This window comes from Phoca vitulina, unplaced genomic scaffold (genome assembly GCF_004348235.1).
Source record: "Phoca vitulina isolate PV1807 unplaced genomic scaffold, GSC_HSeal_1.0 scaffold6, whole genome shotgun sequence".
Lineage (NCBI taxonomy): Eukaryota > Metazoa > Chordata > Mammalia > Carnivora > Phocidae > Phoca > Phoca vitulina.
In genome coordinates, this window is record NW_022589709.1 from 35,330,874 (window position 1) to 35,345,837 (window position 14,964).

The 14,964-nt window shown below is 42.7% G+C and overlaps 1 pseudogene; it reads right to left on the reverse strand.

Annotated features, from left to right (window-relative positions):
- Positions 1–2,439: 2,439 nt before the first annotated feature.
- Positions 2,440–14,661, reverse strand: LOC116632009 (annotated as a pseudogene).
- Positions 14,662–14,964: the final 303 nt, after the last annotated feature.

The following is a 14,964-nucleotide window of genomic DNA, read 5'->3' on the forward strand; positions in this document are numbered from 1 at the left end:
CCTCTCACCCATGTGAGTGACCTACCATGTAGCCTTAGTGGGAGACCTTTATAACTTCAGAATATGTCAAGTAGGTTAAAACACCCCTTCCCCACTCAGAGTTTTGGGCGAATGCTACACTTCAAATGTTAGCCAGGTTCAAAAGGACTATGGCTATGGCTTCTCATCAGTAGCTAGTCTGTGCTAAAACTATACTGCGAGAAGCGTTATCTGATTTTACGTTAGGAATTTAAGATCTAAATATTGTTTTTGGCAAGTGAACAGATTCCTTTTTATGTACTTCAATTTTAAAATGTTCAAATAGATGTTCTTTGCCTTGAAAAATAAAAAGATTTCCTGTGGGCATTTCCAGGGAAGGGCACAAGGAACTTTCTGGAGTGATGCAATGTTCTGTATCTTGACTGTGGTGGTGATTACATGGGTGCGTAACATTTGTCAAACGCTCTTGAGCTATAGGCTTAAAACGGGGCCATTTTATTGGAGGTAAACTCTACATAAATGAAGTTCATCAGACAAAAGCATTTCTATTCACTTAAACTGTGGCTTTCAAACTCGCTGCGAAGACCTTGTCATTTATCACTCCAGGCCTCACCCTCCCCCATCTGCGATGACATGTGGGTTTCAGATGATTTATTCTAGGTGGCCATCTTAGGACTGGGGTGTGATGAAGAACAGACGTGGCTTTGCAGATGACAGGCGCCACTCAAGGAAATGTCATCAGAGCTGTTTGCATCGCAACCTCATTCTGCCACAGAAGCCACTCCGCTCTGTCTTCTGCCACCAGCATCGCCCAGGTGGTGGCAAAAAATGTAGAAGGAAGCAGTTTTTGATTTGGTGTCATGGAGACAGAGTCCAATTCTCTGTCTCAATATTTCTGTCTCTTCTCTCTCTCTTTCATGACTGTATCAAACATGGGTCAGGCAGAGCGATAGGTACGAGTTAATAAAACAAACAGCAGGGGCGCCTGAGTGGCTCAGCTAAGCGGCTGCCTTTGGCTCAGGTCATGATCCCAGGGTCCTGGGATCGAGCCCCGCATTGGGCTTCCTGCTCAGTAGGGAGTCTGCTTCTTCCTCTCTCCCCCCCCCCCCCCCCCCCCCGGCTCATGCGTGCTCTCGCTCTCTGTGTCAAATAAATAAATAAAATCTTAAACAAAACAAAACAAAAAACCAAACAGCACTATCTCTGAGCCAAGCATCTCTCCAGCTGCTTGTCCGAGTCTCTCTCTCTTTTTTTTTTTTTTTTTAAAGATTTTATTTATTTGACAGAGAGAGACACAGCGAGAGAGGGAACACAAGCAGGGGGAGTGGGAGAGGGAGAAGCAGGCTTCCCGCCTAGCAGGGAGCCTGATGCGGGGCTCGATCCCAGGACCCTGGGATCATGACCTGAGCCGAAGGCAGCCGCTTAACCGACTGAGCCACCCAGACGCCCCTGTCTGAGTTTCTCTTAAGGCGGTTTTGGGCTAAACTTAATTATGCTTTTTATTCTATTGTTTACTTTAAACCTGGTGATGAATAAACTATACTACAAGAAATGGCTAAAGTACCCTTGGTTAGAGAGTACAATTTAGACTAGGAAATGGACAAAGCAGATTATTTCATTACCCATCCTTGCCAACACTTGGCCTTATTGGACACCATTGTTAAAGTTGTCTGTTGTCAGGGAGACCCAGCCTTCCATCTGCATCTTGCTTCCTGTTAAATGCTGCAAACCTGGTGGTCACGTGCACTCTTCACTCGTATTACTAAGTCCCACGGAGGGTCTGTTGATTCTGGCTCTAGCCACAGCTGAGGCCGGAGTAGTGTTCACTGGGGAGGGGACCGTGTGGGGCTGGGAAATGCGGAAGGTGGTAGAGGGGTGGCGGTGAGAGGTCCGATGCAGAGCCGGCCTGGCCTGGGCAGGCGACGGCATGGGAGTGTCTGGGCGAGCCTGCAACCTGCGTGTGAAAGCACGCTCTCCACCAAAATGTCTCCAGGCCCCTCTGTCTCAACCTTTAAACCATGTTTCATACTTACTTTTTAATATTCGCAAATTCAGTTTAAGAATGCAATTTTTGAGAGACAATGCAAATGTAACCTAACATTAGGTTTTTAACAATGAATAAGTGAATCTATGTAAATAACACTGAGTAAAACTTGACTAATTCAAATTCATTGTGTGGAATCTGGGATAGCTTATGAGGGTTGGATTGAAGTCTTTTTTTTTTAATTTAAATAAAACAGTAGACAATTTTATTTTCACATTTCACAATACAAATGAAAATTGCTTTTTTTTTTTTTTGTCCTACTACTCCCCTGCAAAAACTATTCTCTCTTTGCTAGGAAGGGGGAGCAAGTCTTCCTTGTCCTGCTGTGAGAAAACGCCCAGAGTTACAGCACCATGATCTCCTGGTGAAGAAGAATAAGTAATGTAAAATGAATATAAAGAGGTTCCTGTCTCTCCTTATCTTTCTGGTCGAGTCATTCCTGGCTGAGTGGGCACCATCATGGGACAGGCAGGAGGTCTCATCATTGGGGGCCCAACCATCATTGGCCTATGGCCTCCTGTAGGAGGCCTCATTCTAGGAGCAGGTCCCATTGGCATCATCCCAGGAGGAGGAGGGCCCATCACTGGCATCATGGGAGGGCCCCCCATATGGGGCACTGACCTCATACCAGGGCAAGGAGGAGGTGGGATCATTGCCCCTGCAGAAGGAGGATCAGAGAATGGAGTAGGAGGTATCTTTCCTTGTTGAAATGCAGCGGTTGTTTTGTCGATCAGACTCTGAGCCTGCTCTTCCACCCATTTCTGATAGTAGTCTTTCACGTTCTCTGTGCTTCCTACCACGGCGGTGTGTCTTTCTCACAGATGGAGAGTCATGGGTGAGGAATGGGTCACAGTAGTCACAATAAAACTTAGCTGTGTTGCTCTGCAGGCCATTGGCCACTCTGTCCCAAGATTGAACTTTTTTGTTTTTTCCCCAAGATTTAATTTATTTATTTGTCAGAGAGAGAGAGAGAGCGCACAAGCAGGGGAAGCAGGTGGAGTGGCAGGCAGAGGGAGAAACAGGCTCCCCACTGAGTAAGGAGCCTGATGCAGGACTAGATCCCAGGACCCTGAGATCATGACTTGAGCCAAAGGCAGATGCTTAACCGACTGAGCCACCCAAGTGCCCCCAGGATTGAAGTTTTAGATAACTTTTTTGTAAACTCTTTTTAAATAGGTTAAGAGCCTAGATAATAATACTAATGGTATAAATAAAGTTGAAGAGGGATATTGAAGATACTTATGAGGAAAAGCCTCACTACTTTGAAGAAAGAAGAATGAGTTTATGTATGTATATCTAGTATGTACATATTTACTTATTTATTTTAAAATCTCTTCAAAAAGTCCTTGGGAATTCCACTGGATAGTTTTTTGTTAGCCTAGTTTGTTTAAGTAATAAATGAATAATACATAACTACAACTGTATGCTTAATAGAATAAAACTACATGTTCAATAAGGTAGAGTTTGAATGTATTCGAATTGAGAGAAAGAGAACACAAGATGTTCACATTATAACACTTAAAATGTGTAATAATGGAACTGAATAAATGATGAAAACTGCAGAAAGTCATCCAAATATCCAATAAGAGTTTGTTCTTAATATCTCTCCAGGTGACACACTGCAGTGGAAGGATCTGGAACCCAATGCCACACTTGGTGGTGGAGTAGAGGATGATATTGTCTCATGCTAGCCCTCAGTCCCTGCAGGGGCCCTTCTCCTATTGGTTGAGTGTGGTGAGTATGCCTCAAGGTTGAGCAAATCACCTTTTAAAGGAAAATGCCTCCATTATCCACTGGGGACCATGCCCACTAGTGCCCTGGCTTTTGACAGGAGGGGAAAAGCCAGTGAGGGCTGGTTTGTTCCAGAAAGGGAGGAAAATTGCTGGGATGTGTGTGGGAGATCGAGAGAATATCCAGGTGTGGAGCATTTAGGGCTTGAGGTGACCTGTCCTTTGCAAATCGTTAGTCCTTGCTAGATTCCTTAAATGCTGGGGGAGAATGGTATTTTCATTTGCTTGTTTGTTTGTTTATTTTTGGAAACCAGTGAACAGTCAGGGTTTTGTGACTGGTTTACACTGGTGGAACAGAGATCCAGGCACAAATATAGGAGCTAGACCTAAGAAGTAAGCCCTGTAGTTTTCACTCAATTCAATTGGTCACAAAAAGTTGGAGGTAAGGACTCCAGTCTTATGACGGAGCAAAACCATGAAAAGTAGGGCAGACAATGAAAACATTAGATCCTGGGTGACTTCATGGAGCACTAAGTCAAGCATCTTTTGAAAACTTCCCTATTTTAGACTTTTCAGTTTTATGAAACAATACAATCCCTTTATTTTATAAATCAGTTGGAATAGGGTTGTTTGCTACTTGCAGTAGAAACATCCTAACTGATATAAGTAATAAAAAGAGTATTACTACCCTGTGTGTAGACCATACTCTTCAGATCTTAGGTCAGGAAGCTGTGAGTCAGCCAAATGGTTCTGGAAGAAACTGTTTCAGACTGGGAGGGGGTTCAACCCCACTGGTCACAAATAACAACTAGGTAGAAAGAGCCTAAATGTTCCATCATGGAGATGGCTGTGCCTCCCATCCCCAGAGGCCACCTGATTGTGCTGACTATGCCTCGTCTCTAGGTTACTCCCCTTATTAGAATGACTTACTAATAAGGCATGATAAGGGAAGTAACAAAGTGGGACATTCTGTGACCAAGACTTGAAGTTCAAAGGGATAGAAAGAGGAGGCTCTGGGGGTTGTTGGGAGGTGCTGAAGGGGAGGAGGGAGGGAGGGGAGGAGCCAGACTCCCCACTAGATCATTATCTTGGCCTGGCTCCAGCTGCTTCCTAGCTCCCTAGAGACAAGAGTGGGAATCACTAGAAAGGAGGTTCTGTTACCCTGACTCTGCGCTCTTACCAGGAAAGACTGTGCTCTTACCAGGAAAGGTGCTTTGAGAACAGAATGACCAATCCCAGTTTGTTCAGGACCTTCCCAGCTTTTGTCCTGAAAGTCCTGAGTTTTGGAAAGCTCCTCAGTGGTTGGTTGCCCTAGAGTCCTTTGGAATTTGAGGTGGGGTTAGTGGTTAGGGACCTTGCAGGAACTGGTGCTCTCTGGGACTCAGTAGTAGTACCAGGGCAGGTCCAAGGAGGCACAATGGAAGCAAGTTTGGAAAGTATGTTTTACCTAAGACATTGACTTTTCTCTCATTTCAAATTGGATTCCAGGATCCTTAATCCAGAGAAAGGACAGAGCTGTCACTACTAAGGTTCCCGATCCCACCGAGGTATCGGGAGGCCAACAGACATGACTTCTTGTTCTGGGGACAGAGATAAAGGGATTAGAAGTATGAGGTGTAGTGGGATGGTCGCAGAGGCTTGGCAGGGGAGTAGGTTTCTTCTAACCCCCACCTGCCACAGCAAGAAACTGGCTGTCTAACTTGGTTTTCCCCTGATAGGAAGCAAAGCACATTCCATAGTTCCTGATGGAAGAGGCCGGAGAGGCAATTAAATTATGTTACAAAAAAAATTCCACTGATTTCAACTCAAAATATGTGTACATGGGGGAAAGACCCCTGGGGAAAGGTATGAAGAGATAAAGTAGCACTGTGGAACACATCAGGAGCAGCGACCTGTCCTCTTGCAGGAATTAGGAAAGAAAGCAGTTACACTCTTTCATTATAGTAAAGGCCTTCCAACACATGGAGTGAATCCCTGCTGATGTAAATTCAGAAAGAATAGAGCTGAAGGGGTAGAAATATCTACAGAATTGTCAGTAAAAGCTGTGAAAGTGATGTTGGGACAGGACATAGAAGAAGGGACGATTGACCTTTGACCTTGGTGGCTTCAAATCTTCATTGCGACATTTAATAGTTTTGTGTTTTTTTGAAGGAAGATATGGTCATGGTCAGATAAGCTTGGGAACCACTGCTACCCTTTCTTCCCCCTCTTCAGCAGGTATTTTAGCATGTCGAACTGCTCACCTTTGCTTAACCATTTCCAAACATTATATAGTTAGGTAATCTTATTTTATTTTAAATTGAAAAACAATTATTATCATCCCAGGGTAATAGTGAACCACTTTCAGAAATACTGCCTCAGAAAGTTTGTTTTTGAGAAGCGTCCCAGTGAAAAGCTCAGAAATTAATTTCCTTGAAATTTTTTAGAGGTAAACAGCATCTTCATTGGTGGACTTGCATAGTGTAGCTCCCTCCCCCAACCAAGGGATGGGGCCAGGGTCAGCACCAACTGCTCAGGAGATGGGTTCTTCCACGAAGACTCAAGTTGGACATTGGAATACCTGGCCTTTCAGAAAAGAAGCATCGTCTTATTTCACCGGAGCTCTGCATGACTGAATCTCTGTGAATCTTCTTTTTGAACAGACACTTAAAATCCAAATCTTTAGAAATGCTGCCAAGAGTTAAAAAGGCAAGTGTGAAAATTAAAGTGGCCATTTGAAGATCAGAATATTTCTTTTTTTTTTTTTTTAAGGATTTTATTTATTTATTTGACACAGAGAGAGAGAGAGCACAAGCAGGGAGAGCGGCAGGCAGAAGGAGAGGGAGAAGTAGACTCCCCACTGAGCAAGGAGCCTGACAAGGGGCTGGATCCCAGGACGTTGGGATCATGACCTGAGCCAAAGGCCACTTAACCGACTGAGCCACCCAGGAGCCCCCAGAGTATTTCAATTAAAAAAAATGTATCACGCAAAACAGGTGTTGAAATTCTTTCTAAAATTTGGATGGAATTAAGAATAAACATTATCATGTTGAATAAGGACCCATTGGGAAAAGACTGCTATTTGTTTGGGAAAATGGTCAAACTGATAAGATGTAAATGTAGTTCCTACCCAAACACTACACTATGCTTACAATTGCAAACTTGTTGAAAGGGCAAAATGTAGGAAAATTACTTTATAAATATTTTATAACTAGAGAACATTTTAGCTGAGCAACCTAAACATAGCCTTGTAGATTAGAAGCAATATACTCTTTTTCATATGATATAAATAGGTCATCCATCATTATTTGAGAACATTGTTTTAGCACTGAGTTAAAAAAAAGGGAATTTTATTCAGATGAGAGGAAACAATAAGCATTGATTAAAAATATTTAGAAAAAAGGTGTATTGCATTTATCTTTGAAGAATTCTTATGAAAATCTGTTTTGATTGAATCGCCCTTTCTAAGTTAAATGAAGCACTGAAGATGTTTGTTATCACTTGACTGAAGTTCTAGAAAAGTAGCTTCTCAGAGTTATGAGAGACAGAGAGGTGAGTGCATGTGTTAGCCTTGGATGAAGCTATGCGCTCTTTCTGAGGCAGCCACGTCTATACACGGTACAATGCCTGGGAAAATGGTGAATGGTCAGTTTTTCTTGGGGATTTCCACATCTCCCAAAATATTCCTCCTGCCCATCTTAGTATCTCCACAGGGGCCTGGGGGCTTTCAGTTCTCCAGCTGGCGAGGGCCCTTCTTGGGTACCTCTTTCCTATTCCTAGAACAAAATGTTGGAAAATTATAAATGTAAAAAGTAAGAAAAGGTAAAAAATTTATTCTGATGAAATACAAGTCAATCATTAAAATGGTGATTTTGTTCTCTAAAGAAATGTTAAGTGAAAAAATACATAAATTCTATGTGTTATATACTCCCTATATAGAAATTCTCTCTATATGTACATTCTATTTTCTCTCTCTCCATATATATATTCAAGTTACTTGTAATTTTATTTATTTATTTTAGAGCTTTTATTTATTTATTTGAGAGAGAGCACGAGTGGGGGTGGGGTGGGGTGGGCTAGAGGGAGAGGGAGAAGCAGACTCCCCACTGAGCAGGGAGCCTGATGCAGGACTTGATCCCAGCACCCCGGGATCATGACCTGAGCGGAAGGCAGATGCTTAACTGACTGAACCACCCAGGGGCCCCACTTTTAATTTTAAAATACACTTATTTGAAAACAATGAAAACATTCCACTGAGCATGTTTAACCTGAATACCACATTTAACCTGAATACCAAGATGATCTCAGGATGTCTCATGCATGTGCAAAAATTTTGTTACAAAATAGTCTTTATACACACATAATGCATATACATGTACACACATTAAAATGTTAATAGCACTTTTCTCTTGGTATAATTATAGTTGATTTTTGTCCTTCTTATGAGTTTTATTAATTCTAAATTCCCTACATGAATGTGTATTAGTTTCCCTAATACAAAAAATAAAAAGCTTAGAAATAATAAAACTATTTTCACTATGGTCCATTTTTTTGAATCCCTGGTTTTTGCTAGAGGAACTAAATATATTTGTGCAATTATGTTAGTATCTGTGGCGCAGACCTTCAATTTTGTGTCAAGAAGTCTGAAGACTAGACCTCGCCCTCTGCTGTGGACGCGTTCCTTGGCTTCTCTGGGCCTCAGTGTTCTCATCAACACAAGAAGAGGTTTGGAGGAGAAAGATGCCCCCTGAGGTAACTCTCTGGTGAGTGTGTGGCTGTGACTTCCCCAAGTAAGATATGGTCATTCTAAGGGGCTTGTGCATTAATCCCAAGGAATACATTTAAATGATAAACATTTTCGTAACATAACCAGCAGTCTTGTATAAGCATATTTTTGGGCCTGTGGGCTTTGCCAGGCCCTTAGTTATTCCTCTGGGATGATGGTTCTCAAACTTGAGCCTGCATCAGAATCACCTGGAGCCCTGTTAGACTCTGGAAGGCTGGCGCCAGCGTGAGTTTCTGATTCGGTGGGGCTGGGGTGGGGCTGGGGTGGGGCTGGAGAAACGGTGTTTCTAACAAGTTCCAGGTGCTGCTGGTGGTCTGGAAGAAACCTACCTCAAGGAAATATCCCAGTTAGGAGAAGGCATTTCCAATTTCTGTAAGTGTTCTGAACTTCTTTTTTTCCCCCTTTCCAACATTCTTAGAAAGGCGTTGTGAAGGTTTCTCAAGGATACCTTTGAGTCACTTTTAATTTTATTTATTTATTTATTTATTTATTTTTTTAAAGATTTTATTTATTTATTTGACAGAGAGAGACACAGCGAGAGAGGGAACACAAGCAGGAGGAGTGGGAGAGGGAGAAGCAGGCTTCCCGCTGAGCAGGGAGCCCGATGCGGGGCTCGATCCCAGGACCCTGGGGTCATGACCTGAGCCGAAGGCAGACGCTTAACGACTGAGCCACCCAGGCGCCCCGAGTCACTTTTAATTTTAAAACACTTTTCTTTAAAAACAATGAAAACATGATTCCACCAGTTGCTGTAAGTAGGATCAAATGGCGAGATTGACTGGAGGCTTGGTTCAGTCGGAGGGCGCCCCGGGAAAGACAAAGTGTATTGTTTCGGTTGCCTGGAGTCCGCTACACAGCACGGTTTCTCTGATGAATTAGACAACAAAGTGAGAGGGCTTTTTCTGTGAAGCACGTTTATTTTTTATTTATTTTTTAAAAGATTTTTTATTTATTTGAGAGAGAACAAGTGAGCACACAGGTGAGGGGGAGGGGCAAGGGGAGGGTGAGAAACAGGCTCCCCGTTGAGCAGGGAGACCGATGTGGGGCTCGATCTCAAAACCCTAGGATCATGGCCTGAGAGGAAGGCAGACGCTCAACAGACAGAGCCACCCAGGCGTCCCTGTGAAGCACCTTTAACCTGAATACCAAGATAATCTCAGGATGTCTCAGTTACTTGCTTGTCCGTGGTAAGCCCTCACAGGTAGTTTCCCTTTTTTGTTACTCAGCTTACCAAATCGATGGCAGCCAGTAGTTGTGTGCCCGAGACTCAAGCAAACCCAGACAGGGATGCTGACAGGGCAGCCTCCTCTGCCTGTGGAAGCAGTCCACATCCCAGAAATAAATCATGAATTGTCACTTCTCATATCCTTTGCACATACCACTCCGTCTGCCCGGAGTGCCTCCGACTACGTGACTTTTTTTCTGTTCTGCCCTCTGTAAGTGGCTTCACTCTAGGGCTTAGCGCGTCCTACCGTCACAGCCACGCTGCATTGCTTCCTCCATGGAACCGGAGATACCCTGGGTACACGGCTGACCTTGGGTTCATCTCTGCATCTCCAGCACCTACCAACTGTTTTCTGTTGCAAATAGGTCCATGGATATCCACAGGCAAAATTTTATCTTTAATATAAGTAAAAGGATCAATAAAACCAGACCAAACTCAAAAATCATGACTTTAAAACACTGTTCTTGGGCGCCTGGGTGGCTCAGTAGGTTAAGCGACTGCCTTCATCTCAGGTCATGATCCCGGGGTCCTGGGATCGAGCCCTGCATCGGGCTCCTTGCTCAGCGGGAAGCCTGCTCCTCCCTCTGCAGCTTCCCCCTGCTTGTTCTCTCTCTCTCTCTCTCTCTAAAACAAACAAACAAAAACCAAACCAACAAACAAAAAACACTTCTTTATTCTGGTCAGTACTAATTCTTAATAATATGAGGCTGTGTTATTTTTACAATTGCTCTCCCCAAATAATTGAAGAATGTTCTGCCTCTGTAAGTATTGAGAAGATCATATGCCTCATCTCATGTCAACCATGGATTTATCTGTCCTGTTACTTAGAAGACACAATTGTAAAGGTGCATTGAGTCAAGTTATCAAACTCCTAAAGTAGAAAAGTGACTTGTATTTATTTATAGTAGTTTTGACTATCGAAGTCCTGCTGAGCTGAACCGTGCCTTTTCAGTCTACAGTACATGAAGCATTCTTTGGGGAATGAATCTGACGCTATTACAGGTAGATCAAGGAGTGAGTTATTTCAGGCAGCCGAGGTGGTTCTGCCTTTAGTATGAGTTAAAGCAATGATGTTTGCCAAGTTTTCCTAAAAGTGGCATGTAACCTCAGAGATGAAAATTAGAGCACAAGGTGGTCATGACCTGATTGTTCTCCAGGTGAGACATGATGCTGTTCTAAATATGCTTGGCAAAGAATCTTTTCATTTTTTATCTGGATGACTTTACGGGGTTTTGATCCTGCTGTAGCTAGCTATATTAGTCCTTGCTAAAACAGGAAATTAACAGGGAACTTGTGGGATGAACCCTTAGGTAATAGGTAACACTCTGTGAGCCAGAGCATCCTATAGGAATTTCCAAGTAAGTGTCCAAAAATCAGTTACATATACATGAGTTATAGGATTCTATATCTCATCCACCTCCAGGATAAAAAAGAGTTAGTTGTTTAGGATCAAGGAGAATTTGTGAGGAGGATGTCTTTAGAGACATAGCCCCCAAGGGGAAAAAAGTTCTATGTGTGTAGGTACTTCCTCTGTAGGCCAAGCCAAGAGAAAGGGGCTTCAAGACTTCATGCTATCTATCACTTGGAGAACTTGGTATGTGTCCCTTAAAGTTAAGAGGACATAGTCGACTGGTGTCTGACTCCTACCTAGGAAATGTTTAGAGTGAGAGATGGGCTGGCTGTGTGCTATGGTCTGACCGAGACTATGGGATGGGATCAAAGGCACAGGTCAGGATGAGAGGGAGTGAAGATGACCTGAAGTCAGAGCTCTGTGAGCTCCCTCCCTTTGGATTAGTGGCAGAATGCACATACCTCAGGAAGTGAAATCCCAGAGCAAACATCCCAAGGCTCAAGGACAATAGTTATCCCAGTACTAGGATTCAGTCTACACCATGGCCTGCTCCAAACCAGGAATGATGGGGCTAAAGGCAGGATCAGAAAGCAGGTCAGTCAGGTCACTAGTTTTTAAGGCATGTTAAGATATAGTTGGGATAAGTCAGAACAGGTTACTTCAGGTTTCCATATGCAGCCTCTTACATAATGACCGAAACATTAATTAGTCCCATTCCTGCTGAAGAAAGCAGTGACCTTGAGTGGAAATTAAAACAACAGCAATCACAACATGGAACCAAACAACCAATAAACCAAAACTGCATGCGGGCAGATGACACATCACTAAATGTTGAACAAATTTAAGGAGTGTCAATTAGGATAGGGGCCACATGATTACTTTGACCTGTGACACCCACATCCACAGGTTGTGGTTTAGCCTGTGCCTGAGACCCGTCAACTCACATGGTTTGGCTCTAAGCTCATTCCTCCACTCTTCCTAACACCTTATCCAAAAGTCTTATTTGCTTGCTTCAAAGGGAAACACAAGATTGGAGTATTTCAACCACAGACCTGTAAAATTAGAAAATTATAATCCTTTATTTAAATCAAGTTTGGTTAAAAAGTATAACTGAATTTGATGGATTTCCAGTTCCAACTAGAAATCATTTATAAAGAGCTGGGAAAGAATGGGAGTCTGTTGATGCATGAGATTTGAGACGGCAAGACTTGAATTGTCCATGGGCGCCTGGGTGGCTCAGTTGGTTGAGCGACTGCCTTCGGCTCAGGTCATGATCCTGGAGTCCCAGGATCAAGTCCCACATCGGGCTCCCTGCTCAGCAGGGAGTCTGCTTCTCCCTCTGACCCTCCCCCCTCTCATGTGCTCTCTCTCTCTCTCTCATTCTCTCTCTCAAATAAATAAATAAAATCTTTAAAAAAAAAAAAAAAAAGACTTGAATTGTCCATTACATGTTAGATGGATAAGGTGAAGGTGACAGATATTTTCAAGACAGTGACTATAAAATATAAGTTAAATATAAACTTATTCTATATCTTATCATAAAAATGTATATTTGTTTCTCTTTGCTGCGAAGGGCATTCAGCTTTCCTAAAATATTATAATGCTGATTTGAGTAGTTTCAAAGATTATTGATTTGTAGTTCCAGAATCGACTATGTTGTACATAGAAACCCAATTTATTAGAATGTGTATTGCAGAAAACTGTTTTTTTTTTCCACTTGAATTTGTAAACTAGTTTTTCATGAGAGGTTGATTCACCATAGGAGGTTAAGTGTTGGTAATAATTAATGGATGCTATAATTAATCTAGCTCAGATTAACCCAAATAGCAAAAAAAAAAAAACAAACAAACACTGAGTAGATTTTCTTAAAATTAGGAACATAGTTAAAGGCACAACTCTTCTTTTTGATATTTATTTGCAACTAAAATGAAAAGTCTAACATATTAACTTTGAAACACTTTGAGAATCTCAATTTCTTTTCTATGGCTTATGGTAACCTTTACCACTTTTGATTCAACCAGGTCTACCTTAAGAGTGGGACAGTAACAGATCTGACCTAGAGATTTCATTGACTCATTTGGGCTTGACTACTTGTCAATTATTCAGAATTCTTCTTTGTTGCAATTTATAGATAATTCAACTCAAAATGACTCAAGCATAAGAGTTTATTAGCTCCCACCACCGTAGTCTAGGCAATATATGAGGTAAGATCCAGTGTTCATAGAATGCCATTAAGATTGGCTCTCTTCATCCCGGAGCACCTTCCTCCATGTTGGCTTCATTCTCAGGCTTCTCCCCTCAGGATGGCGGCTAGCACTAGCAGGTCTAGACTTTCATCTTGGCAGTTTAGCAATCTCAGTTGAAAGAGAGCTTCTTTCCCAGTAGTTTCAGTAAAAGTTCTGTATCTGAAGGATTTGGGGTTCAGACTGGTGCAGTTTGGGTTTCTCAAACCAATCACTTTTCAGAGGGATTCAGTGCTCCAATCGGCAAGGCCTACCTAGGTCACATCTCCCTTCCCCACCAACAGATGGAGGGCTACCTCCACCGGTCAAATAGACCTAGAGCGCATATAAGCAGATTTGGGGATGGAGGGGGTGTTTTGAGTATAGACAAGCTGTCCCTCATATGTGGACAGCCTTGTCAGGTCTGTCCCTCTTTTATTCCTTTCTTCCTGGAAGGGGTTTGTCAGTGTGCACACACTGTGCCTTCACATTGGATGCCTGGCTCCTATCTTCTCCATTCCTTTCTCATATCTAAACTCTCTAGCTTCACAATCATAGCCCCATGTTGGAAGTTACAGGAGCACTTGGACTTTAAAAAATACTGGTGCTGGAAAGAACATCCAGTGGAAAAAAGACAGTCTCTTCAACAAATAGTGTTGGGAAAACTGGACAGCCACATGCAGAAAAATGAAACTGGACCACTTTCTTACACCATACACAAAAATAAACTCAAAATGAATGAAAGATCTGGGGCGCCTGGGTGGCTCAGTTGGTTAAGCGACTGCCTTCGGCTCAGGTCATGATCCTGTAGTCCCTGGATCAAGTCCCGCATCGGGCTCCCTGCTCGGCAGGGAGTCTGCTTCTCCCTCTGACCCTCCCCCCTCTCATGCTCTCTCTCTCATTCTCTCTCTCTCAAATAAATAAATAAAATCTTTAAAAAAAAAAAATGAATGAAAGATCTAAATGTGAGACAGGAATCCATCAAAATCCTAAAGGAGAACACAGGCAGCAACCTCTTTGGCCTCATCCACTGAAACGTCTTGCTAGACATGTCTCCAGAGGCAAGGAAAATAAAAAAAATACTGGTGCCTTAGCCCCACCCCCAGAAATTCTGATTCACGTGTCTAAAGTAGAACACTTTCAGTTGTGTTTTGTAAACGCTTCCTAGGTGATTTTGATGTATAGTCAGCGTTGAGAGCTGCTGCTTCAAGCTAAACTTGATGCTGGGAAGAATCTGTCTATCCTAAACACAGAGGAAGATGAAGTTTGAATGCTTACCTGCCTCGGGGGTGTTGCATTTTGACCACATCCAACTGCTAAAGGAATGAAGCACTGATGGTGACATGTCTGTCATTTACCAGGACAAAGAAAGCATTTGGAGGAAGGTCAAGGTCTTCTCATGACTCCTGAAACAATATCAGAAGTCATCCCTCATTTTGCCCTCACCCATGGCTCACCCAGTTTATAATTAACCTGGATGAGATGAGCCACCAAACAGATGCTGGTCATTGATTTTTAGAATGAGAGATGTTTCAAAGTGCAGGAGCGTGCATTGTGTGTCTGTGTGTATTTCCTTCACCAAAAAATGATTCACTCAAAGAGGAAGAGATCTTCTTTACCTTTGGGTTTTTATACTGATTGTTTTTGC